This window comes from Barbatula barbatula (assembly GCF_947034865.1).
Source record: "Barbatula barbatula genome assembly, chromosome: 17".
In the NCBI taxonomy this organism is placed as follows: Eukaryota; Metazoa; Chordata; class Actinopteri; order Cypriniformes; family Nemacheilidae; genus Barbatula; species Barbatula barbatula.
In genome coordinates this window covers 12136526-12145399 of record NC_136780.1, presented here as the reverse complement: position 1 = coordinate 12145399, position 8874 = coordinate 12136526, and positions in this window count along the sequence as shown.

Sequence of the window (8874 nt, the reverse complement as noted above, 5' to 3'; positions counted from 1 at the left end):
CATTCTGTACAATTCTCTCTCTCTCTCTCTCTCTCTCTCTCTCTCTCTCTCTCTCTCTCTCTCTCTCTCTCTCTCTCTCTCTCTCTCTCTCTCTCTCTCTCTCTCTCTCTCTCTCTCTCTCTCTCTCTTTCTCTCTCTCTCTCTCTCTCTCTCTCCTCTCTCTCTCTCTCTCTCTCTCTCTCTCTCTCTCTCTCTCTCTCTCTCTCTCTCTTTCTAGATTTTTTTGGGCATTACAATATAAACAATATAACAAATGCTGTCCTCTAGTGTCTAACACATCTAACTGCACCGTCACGAGGAATCACATCTACAATTCAAACTTGAGGAACACAATGAAATATATTGGTTTATTTATGGAGAAAAATACACATGTTTGCATTCATCATATTATAGTATATTATATATATTATTATGCAGTGTACTGTACCATACCATGCCATTTCCCGCACTGCCATACTGTGTGGTACATGTGGAATACAACATACAACACTTTTAATGATCTCTTCTATTCTATGACCTGCAACTGTGCTCAAAAAACGAATATGTCTTCAGTAGATAAGCCTTGTTAATAGCCATGTGATGTCATGTAGCTCAATTGGTAATTGTGTTAGCAACACAAAGGTCATAGGTTCGCTACCCCAACACAATGATTAGAGATGTGTGCCATATTGTGTGCACATTGCGTTAACATTACACATATAATATTGTAAACAATTCAGTGTCAGTATCTGGTCGACACTGCGAAATAGAAAACATGATATTGCAACCATTTAACATTTTGTCAAGAGCCACAACCAATACAATTATTCTCTCTTCCTCCTGCCGATACTCATATTTTGGTCCCAAAGCACTTCCGGTTTCAGGCTTTATTTATTTTATTCTTTTTTTATCTTACATATTTGATCAAAACTTAAAGATAACACATTTTACATCGGTCAAAATGTTCCATTGGTTGTATTTTGCGCAAACGTTTTTGTGACTGAAAATATAAGTTCTTCTGGACCAGCCTCATCCGAAGAGGTCTATTAATATATAGTGCTCAAACTAAATAAGGGGAACACTTAAATCACATATTAGATCTCTACAAACAAAACATCCAAGTTAAAATGACTCTGTTTATGACTTTGTCTTTCGCTCACCATTTTCACATTGTTTTGTTTTCAATAAATTAAGCAATTTATAAAAGTTTTGTTCATAGAGAAGTAATATGTCATTTAAGCGTTCCCTTAATTGTTTTGTAGATTAAATATTTGGATGGTTACTGTGAAATTATTTCTTACAATAATCATAATGAAAATCAGATCTTGTGAAAGCTCAAATACTGCAAAGTGTACCTGAAAGTTACTTTGGATAAAGGTGTCTGACATATGGCTAAAGGTGAGACTCGTTAACTAAAGCATAAATGTTTATGGTTTTATTCATGTCTTGGGCAAATAAGTCATGAGTGAACTGAATTCACACTAGAAGAGAATCCATTATTTCTCCCAGAGGAGATCAGAACAAAAGAAAGATGCTATAGAAAGTGCGTGCGTGTGTGTGCTTGTGCATGTGTGTCAGTTTTGCCATAATTCTGTGCCCTACACCCCCTCCCCTGCAGGAGGCTGTGAGGAGGGGGAGGAGAGGTGGAGGGGATGGAGAAATAAGGGGAGCGAGGGGGAGGGGTCAGCCTTGGGACAGGCCCGGTGTGCTTGTGGAGGGGAAGCAATGGGATGGTTTGGTTGCCAGGGTAATGAGAGAACTGCATAGGTGTGTGGTTACTAAGTAACAAGAACAAACAACAGACGAGAGTTCGAATAACGCAAAAATACGTACGATGGAAAATGTACAGTACAGTTGGTGCTTTACACTTACATGTTGTGCGTGTGGTTTGTTCAGGAGGTTAGGGTTTGGATACAAGCATGGTAGTTAACCCTCACCTTATGAATGCCGTAGTTGCATCTGTTACAAGAACAAAAGCATGTTACTTTATTGATGCCTGTTTATACTTTACATTTGACATGACATATTTGCACATTGTATACTGTATATGTATTGTATAATACCGTGATTTTAAGAAAACATTGAAGAAGAAGTGATGTAAAATGCATAACAGTAACCCTGAATTAATGAATCAAGAAAAAATGGCAATTGTGCTCTTCTCTATCTATTAAACACACATGCATGTAAACTCTTCACACCATAATATTACCATACAACCCCCAGGTTAATATTCAGGAAACCTCCTGCATTCTGCTTCCTCAAGGCACATGAGTTAAGGCCCTTCTTGCTTCACAGCGGCCCGCACCACTGTCTGTCCTGCCCAGATTAGGGTCCCATTGCCTGGGGTGAAATACTGCAGGAAGTCCCCCTGTACACCACAGCCCAATCTACACGACACAGTTATGTCTGTGGTATGCAGTGTAACATAAATAACGTTTTAGCAATTGTCTTCCATGAGGCTGACCAGGGTGTGTAAATGTAGTGTATAAGGGCTTGAAGCATCTAAAGATAAAGTAGAGATATTCGAAGAGATGTTAGAATATTAACATACACAAATCGTCCACTTATTTTAAGCATCTTAGGGCTTATCTGTTTTTTATGAACTCACAATTTTGACCACAATTATGTCTTTTCACTAAAAGCTGTGCAATACCTCCACCTATTGTTCGAGCTGTGCATTACATCCCATATTAAAGTGATAATAGTTCACCCATAAATGAATATTTTTCCATAATTTATTCACCCCTTATGTTATTTGAAACCTTATGAGTTTCTTTATTCTGCACAAAAGAAGATACTTTGAAGAGCATAACCCTTCAAAATTGTATGATATGCGATTCAAGTTCAATAAATATCTTCCAATAAATTCCAACTATTAAAAAAAGATTAAACACACAAAACTGGCGTGGTGGATTTGATGAGGCTTGTTTTGGGCTTGGTTTGTCAAACCAGGATTGTTTTTCTAGATTTCGTTTTCAAGCAAAAGGGACGTATATTATTAAGAGGAAGCCTGCAGGAACGACACCAGGTTTGTTTCCTGTTTGAAACCACACCTTTGAGAGGTTCAAGAGGGGGAATTGTTTTTCTTGAATGTGAGTGGGATGACTATGAGTAGCTTCTGGTGTTATACCCGGTGAGTCCCTTTGTGGGGCTGATGAAGTGCTTAAACCCCTCCTTCCGGTCTGAACTACTGCTTCAGCCATCAACACGCACTTTTTGACAAACATATAGCTCGGGCCAGGCAAACTTAAGGCCTGATGGGGGTTTCAGATCCACACTAAGCTCCTTTGTTTATGGGCACACTGTATAAATGTACAAAAACTTTTACACGTCAAACATTGACATGTTTTTCAATTTCGAATGAATTAAGTGACACACAAGCTTTCTTTCAGATCATTACACAATTTTCTTGTGTCAGTGAATTTGTTTTGACAGGATATCTGTAATGATGGAGTAGCCTAACCCATGAGGCAAGCCAAAGAAAATTCGTTAGAAACTTTGACAAATTTTACAAATCACAGAAACACAACTTAAGTTATGCAAACATATGCATCCTTTAAAAACCATCATCGTTATCATTATTTTATATACAGTACATATCGTTTGTATATCCCCAAACTCCTAATTTCTTTGATAAAAGTCGAACATTATTTGTTCGCATACGATATCAGTAAAACATCATTGGGATAGGAAAACTGTTATAAAGATGATAAATGAAATATTACATAATATATAATTTATAGTTTACTGATGTTTTGACATCCTACAAAAAAATCATGACAAAACAGGTTAAAGTGTATTGAAACAATATTAAACATCTCAAAACACAGTATCTCTGGAGTCTTAAAAAGTGAGACATTTTCTGGTGTTTGTATAGTTGGTTTCAAAGCAACCACATAAACAAACGTTACTGAACATGCATGCTTTTGTGGTCCAAACTAAACATCACCAAAGAATAGAGTGCCTGTAGATTATTTCTGATAAAATACAATAGCATATTGCATGTTAAACGTATGTCTAGTCAGTATTATTTTGGGATACCAGTAGAAGAACGTCTATTTGTCTAAACTTATGCAACAAAGTTACACGACCCATTAAACAAATTGTTTATTTAATTTAATTTTTATATACAATCAAATTCAACGAATTGTTTATTAAATACAATTATTATACAATAAAATATTGATAGAAATGACTATGAACAGAAATGAAATAAAATACAATTAGTTACAGTATATTATAATCACAAATCACAGAACCACAAGTCAGACGATATGTAAAGTGAGAAACAAGGTTTATTCAACAGGGAGGTAGGTAAACAGGTAGGTATATATGAATAAATAGAGTGAAACTGTTACTAATAAAGTCCTTCCGTTGCAGGAGATCGTGGATGACTGGCTGAACTTCCAGGTTGTGACGTGATGGTTTGTGATGCTTGGCTGACGTGAAATCATGAAAAACTTTGGAAACTTGACAATCGCTTGGAGGTATGCAGGTCAGCAACTCGGGTGAGAACAACATGAGAGACTGGAAGTTAACTTCGGTCCATCTATTCATTTTCAACTCAGATTTTTATTTTCAGTGGTCATTGGAGTGTGGGAGAGGGAATTGGTTTCAAGATTCATGATTAAAACTCAACATATACATATACACAGCAAGCACTGACTTGTTACACCTGAGCTCAACAGAGATATGATGTCACAACACAGCAAAGAACATCTGTCTTCTTTGACATCTGTCAAAACTATGTAACACAGTATGAGGGGGAAGGAAAGAAATATAATACACAGCTCCCGGAATAGTCTACTACTGTTTCTGTAGTATATTGTGCACTTTATGTGCGATATTGTAAACCTTTACCCACTGTATCCCACAATGCTACACAATGAACTTTAATTTTACTGTGACAAAAATACGCGATAACTAAATCGTTGTTCAGATCGATTGCCCTTGAATATGAATATTTATGACCACACTGGATAAAAGTAGTATGCCAAATACAATGCTATTATTGGCTGATCTCCAGGGTGAGGAAAATCCTATACAGTATGTCTTTCTCTCTATTTTGGAGTATTAGGGGTGGAAATTTGTGGAATATTCCAAAACAATGTCACCGTCCTTGGACAATGTTAGGCTATTGTGTGTGCAAAATATAATCCACACTAGACATGGAACCAAGATTAATGACATGTGGGCAGTTTTATTGCAGGATGCCAAGTAAAAATAAATATCCTTATCAAAAGCCAATATACCGGGGAACTGTTGCCAATAAATTAGATAAATATAAATCTACAGTAAGTTACTGGCAACTCACTGCATAACTACGGCCAAAACGTTTACCGTCTAAGGTCAAATCTTTTTCACATGGGTCACAGAATAAAACGAGTAGTCCAAAACGATGATATACTGTATAGTGTTAATGTATATACTAATTTTGCTTTATTATTTAAAGCATATTAATACCGTTTAAATGAATTTCTCCAGAGCATAGTTTGGAGCATATTTATCTCACCATAAAAGTGAGTAGAATCGGATTCTAAAAATAACACAGTATGTTGCAGTGTATAGTCAAAAATATTCAAACCTTTCTCACAAAACAAAAACAGTTATAATTGTAAAGGTTCTCACCCTGTCTAAAATCCTCAGATCCACACATGAAAACACCTCCTGATCTCTACAAACAGGTGTTTTTAGTCTCAGTGTTTTACAACATATCTTCCAACTGGCCAAAGACCTGCGTGCCGTACACTTCTTTTTTAACTCAAATGTGAACAGTGAGAATGTTTTATCTTGCCAAAGTTGCCAAATGTACATAACACAGGGCAGATGTTCAGATAATTGCTTTAGGGTGTCTAGTAAATTTCGTGCATGTAACTTCCTCTTTTCACCATCTAGTGTAACAGTAACTTTCTCAAGTACCCCCTTTCTCTACAACATACATACCATGTCCGCAAAGCAACACACGCATGCACCCACACACACACACACACACACACACCAGGTGTTTGGTGCATGCAGGTGTGAACAAGCTTGAGTGGCCCGGAGAAGCAAAACTGTCAAATCTAAGATCTTCAGGTGTAATGATCTTAGATTTATTCAGACAGTCTGTTTAACATCTTCTACAGAATACATTATTGGTTTAATCGCTTACATCTTAAAGAATTTTGTCCGTCTGAAGCCACTTTTAAATGTTACATTTAAACATAGTATTTGATTAAAGCATAACTAAGTATTTCTTAACATTTGAGATTCGGTCAGTTAATTTATTTGTGGTCCAATAATAACAACGAACTTAAATGATTCCAGAATATGTTTACCTAGAATAAAATCACTTAAAGCACTTTTCAGCAAGCATAGCATAGCATTTTTACAACAGAAGTTAAATCTGCATTATTTATCAAAAAGGGATTTAAGTTAATGCCACTAGTCAGGAAATACCAGATGATATGTTTTGTAAGCTCTCATAATTTGACAGATAATTGATAATGGCAAATGAACTGATAATTTGATCGAGACACAGTTTGGATTTCAGAAATGACACTGCCCTGCCAAAAAATAAAAGGATTTATTGGTTATAACAGGAATTGTATTGGTTTTAATGGAAGCCATAATGGTCTCTACTGGATTCTATTAGTGTGACGTTACATTTCAGATGGGAACCGAACACAATTAAATTATATTTGAATGCTCACACTACAAAAAACATTTTATAATGGTTTTAATGGAAACAGCTAATGGTTCATAATGGTATTGGAATAGAAAACGTTAGAATATATGTGATGAGTCAGAAGTTATCAAATTTTCAGGTGTGGAAGGATTTTGTTCTCACTTTATGATTCATTTGATGAAGCAGCGTTTCAGGCACACACCCTGCTGAAGATTTTACAAAGTGACGATTTTATTTGCTTCCATTAAATGACAATGAGTTCAACTAAGACGACGTAAGTGGGCACAAGTGTGTAATTCATTATGTTTTTTTATGCTTCTTTGCTTTTGCAGCATGAACTAACATTTTTCAATTCTCGCTGTATGACTTCTGCTAAATTCTGTCATGAATCTGCTTTCTCTTGTCTTGATTTTCTGGTCTAGGGGCAGAATCATGACAGACCCACGTGTTTTATGTGGAGAGAAACATATTTTGGTCAATCAGGACATAATATGCGTTCTCTCCAGTCTCGTCATTTGGCCCCGCCCCTCTCGTTGGTATAGCTTTCCTCCTGTGTCTCATTACCCACACCTGCCCATCGTTATCTCCTTTGTTAGTCTCCCTATATAATACCCTCTTGTCTATTGTCTTGTGCTTGTTTGTTTTGCATTCATGTGTCTGTATCTCGTGCCTGTGCTCTCATCATATCTTTGAGACATTCCAAGAGCCTGAGTTGAAGTGAGTTTTAGTTATTGGTTAGTGTTGTTAAATCCTTGTTAGTTTAGTTAAGTCCTCCAGTTCTTGTATGTTCTTTTACCCCATTGTGGGCTTTTGTTTTGTTCCTGTTTTTATACATTAAATCCCTTGTTAACCCCTTCATCCCTGTGTCTGCCTGCGTTTGGGTTCTCCCCTGAGATCTCTCCCCGAGATCCCAGGACAATGAACACGAGGATGTTTTAAAGGGGAACAAACACAGGATAATTAACAAGGGTCAGGTGCGGGTACTGAAACACTCAGGAAACGAGATGGCGGGAACAAAGACACGGACCAGAGAGAGAGAGAGCATAGAAAGCCAACATCTCTCTCTCACATAAAACATAAGATTTTGTCATGAATCTGCCTCAAGACCAAGAATAGACATGACATGAAGGCAAAATTCTAAATGAAACTATAATATTTTTTAATGATTAATTATAACTAATTTCAGCCTGTTTAGTTTTTATCATGAATTAGTGATAAACAAGAAATAAGTATTCCTATAGAGACCTTAGTGTGTAATGTCAAATATTGCCTTCAAAAAATGTTGGAGGTCACTTTTTTTGACAATAATGACTTCAGCACCTTGTATTCAGCTGTGTGTTGTACAGAACATGCTGTAACATGCAGAAGTCAGTCAATGGGAAAATTGGAGGAAAATAGTAAGAATGTGATGAAATGATCACGGATTAGATCTCTTAGAATTAACATAATGTACCCTATAACTTCTCAGAGTGGGAAATAGTCAAAAGTGGAAAGACAGAAATATAATTCAGATGAGTTATCTACACGCCCTCTGGGTGTGTTTTCTCTTATTTTCAGTCTCAGAATTTAGTTCCCCACACAAATTCAATGTTGCAGGGAGCATAAAGGGCCACCCATGAATTAAAATGTCTCATAATATTCTCAATTCAATTCAATTCAATTTTATTTATATAGCGCTTTTCACAATTTGCATTGTTCCAAAGCAGCTGTACAGGGGAAAAACGAAAAACCCAAGAAAGGGTAAAACACACTACATGGTGTGTTATATAATAAATCCAATTATTCTAGTAAATAATATTTAATGTCAGCATCTCCTGGTGGTTTATTAAGCATATTTGCTTTAAGTGAATGCTTGGCTGAAAAGATGTGTCTTTAATCTAGATTTAAATTGGGCGAGTGTGTCTGATCCTCGAATAGTGTCAGGAAGGCTATTCCAGAGTTTAGGTGCTACGTATGAGAAAGCTCGGCCCCCTTTGGTGGATTTAGTTATTCTAGGTGTAATCAAAAGTCCTGCGTTTTGAGATCTTAGAGAGCGTGATGGGTTATAGTGTGATAGAAGCTCTGTTAGGTAGGTAGGGGCTAAACCCTTTAAGGCTTTATAAGTGATTAAAATAACTTTAAAGTCAATACGATACTTAATGGGTAGCCAGTGAAGGGTTGATAAAATTGGGGTTATGTGATGGTATTTTCTGGACCTGGTTAGAACTCTGGCAGCTGCATTCTGAACT